Genomic DNA, 2,241 nt, shown 5'->3' on the forward strand with positions numbered 1-2,241 from the left:
CCACGGACCCCTGAAGCCCATCCACGGACCCCCTGAAGCCCATCCACGGACCCCCTGAAGCCTATCCACGGACCCCTGAAGCCCATCCACGGACCCCCTGAAGCCCATCCACGGACAGGGCCGTAGCTACCATTAGGCAATAGGAGGCAAATGCCTCCTACAAAATTTCTCCAAAAAACAATTAAGCGGGCCCCATACCCCACGCCCTATTGGCTCGCTTCGCGCCTTGTTCTTTAACTCACAACATTTGCCTCCTACAAAATTTACCTCTGGCTACATGCTTATCCACGGACCCCATAGGGGTCCATGTACCACAGGTTAAGAACCCCTGCTTTAATGAGTAGCAGCTTGAATAGCCTAAATATAACGTGGCCAAGGAACATGGCGGCTGTGTTATGAAGGGTTTTCACTACCGACTTTATGTAGGCGAATTAGCGAGTTGGACCAACTTTCCTAACTTCCAATGTTCTAATCTCACAATTAGTTGCTATCGATCGGTTGGTCGTGCAACTTTTGTGTTTACACTGCCGATTGTCGGTTTAGTTGTACAGTTGGAAAGTTGATCCAATTTGCCAATTCGCCAACACAAAGTTGGTAGTGTAAACCCCAGCTTTATGCTGCCATTCCTCGTATATCTATACATCTACTAACTCCAGCATTTACGATATGATACACTCGCTACATGTCGTGTTTGAGATATGATATGTAAATAGAGTTGTGCGCGTGTTTGTGTATATAGTACTGATCATACCCAGTTGACCTAGCCACTTAGCATATAATTAGATACAAAAATGTAACTCAACAAGAGTAGGGCGACCCAAGGGTAATCAAACTAGTCTCGTTGGGTTACATTATTGTATCTAGCATATAATATACACGGAGGTATGACTACATGGATGTATCTACATGGAGTACGTGAGGGAAGCAGAGGGTAGAGCCTATGTATAGGTGGCAAGGTCACGAAAGGGCAAAGGAGATAGGAACGGGAAAGACCAGAGTCGAGTTTGACAATGCATGTATTTATTTAGTGTAATTATTGTTTTTATATATTTAATTTGTATATAAGGAAGCCATATTAGAACATCACGTTACCGTGGCGATAGGACTAGTGGCGCCATCATTGGTAAAAACGTTTATGATGGTTGTAACACGGAATCGAGCAAGGAAAATTAGTTTGCCACAACGAAAATGGGGCAGTCTAAGAATCGAATCGTGGGAAACTGTTAGGTAGCTTTCTATAATGATTGTAAAAGACATTATTGCTGACAAGTGAAGTTGACAATTGTATATTTTCACGTATTTAGCACATGCGTGCATGCTTTATAACACATTTGTAGCCGACGTCCAAAAATATAAACTCAAAATTTAAAGCACCATGTTGACGCTTTTAATGTGTGGTCTTACACATGAAAAAAACATTCAAATAAATGAAAACACAATCATTCACTAATATACATTAATTTAGTCATTTATTATGCATCATAACAATTACTCTTAATATACACCATGATACAACAGTGTCTGTACAGAAACGACAAATCCAAACTCATAGCATTCCCAATTCTACGCGGGATATATTGGTGCCTCAACGGCGTGTCCTGGGTTGAGGCATGCAAGCAAACATTTCACCAACAGCCAACAATCGCAACCATGGCAGACGTGATCTACAGAGGCTTGTGACAGCTACGCTCGCATGCCAGCTCTCACGACATCGTATGGTGGCAGCTGATCGACCGGACCTAGCAACAAAGAAATAACGATAACAATTACAAACACTCCAACTTCCCCGCAATGCCAATGCATTTCTTGCAATTCCACTGCAGAATTACTAGATATTTATAATTTGTATATAATAATCTTCAGCAACAATTAAATAATGTCAATGACAATTATAATAAATTTCTAGCCTCACACACAATCATCTCATTTATCATTAAAGTGATTACGTCACGAATTTCTAGCACCATCAAGTAGTACATTTGTGTGTTATTTGTACAAAATAAAATGTATGAAAATACCATTAGTGTTTCTGTTTACTTTTTATGCTTATATACCTTCTTTATATGCCCTAATTTGCCGGTGAAAAACAGAGAGACGCCAGTATCTGAACAGTACTGGGGGAATAGTGTTAGACAACAGAAATTACCAAATCGTCTAGATTTTTGCAAATTTAACCAACGTAAAAACATTTTTATCAGTTTGAGGATATATTTAGTTCTTACTTTTAATGTAAAAAAATGG

General features: G+C 39.9%; 1 protein-coding gene across 1 annotated transcript in view; it reads right to left on the reverse strand.

The window, feature by feature from the left end:
• Nucleotides 1-2,241, reverse strand: part of LOC106817625 (mitochondrial-processing peptidase subunit beta-like) — a 12,572-nt gene that overhangs the window by 3,164 nt on the left and 7,167 nt on the right. The window lies entirely within an intron of this gene.

The sequence above is a fragment of the Priapulus caudatus genome, unplaced genomic scaffold, assembly GCF_000485595.1.
Source record: "Priapulus caudatus unplaced genomic scaffold, Priapulus_caudatus-5.0.1 Scaffold1800, whole genome shotgun sequence".
Classification (NCBI taxonomy): domain Eukaryota; kingdom Metazoa; phylum Priapulida; class Priapulimorpha; order Priapulimorphida; family Priapulidae; genus Priapulus; species Priapulus caudatus.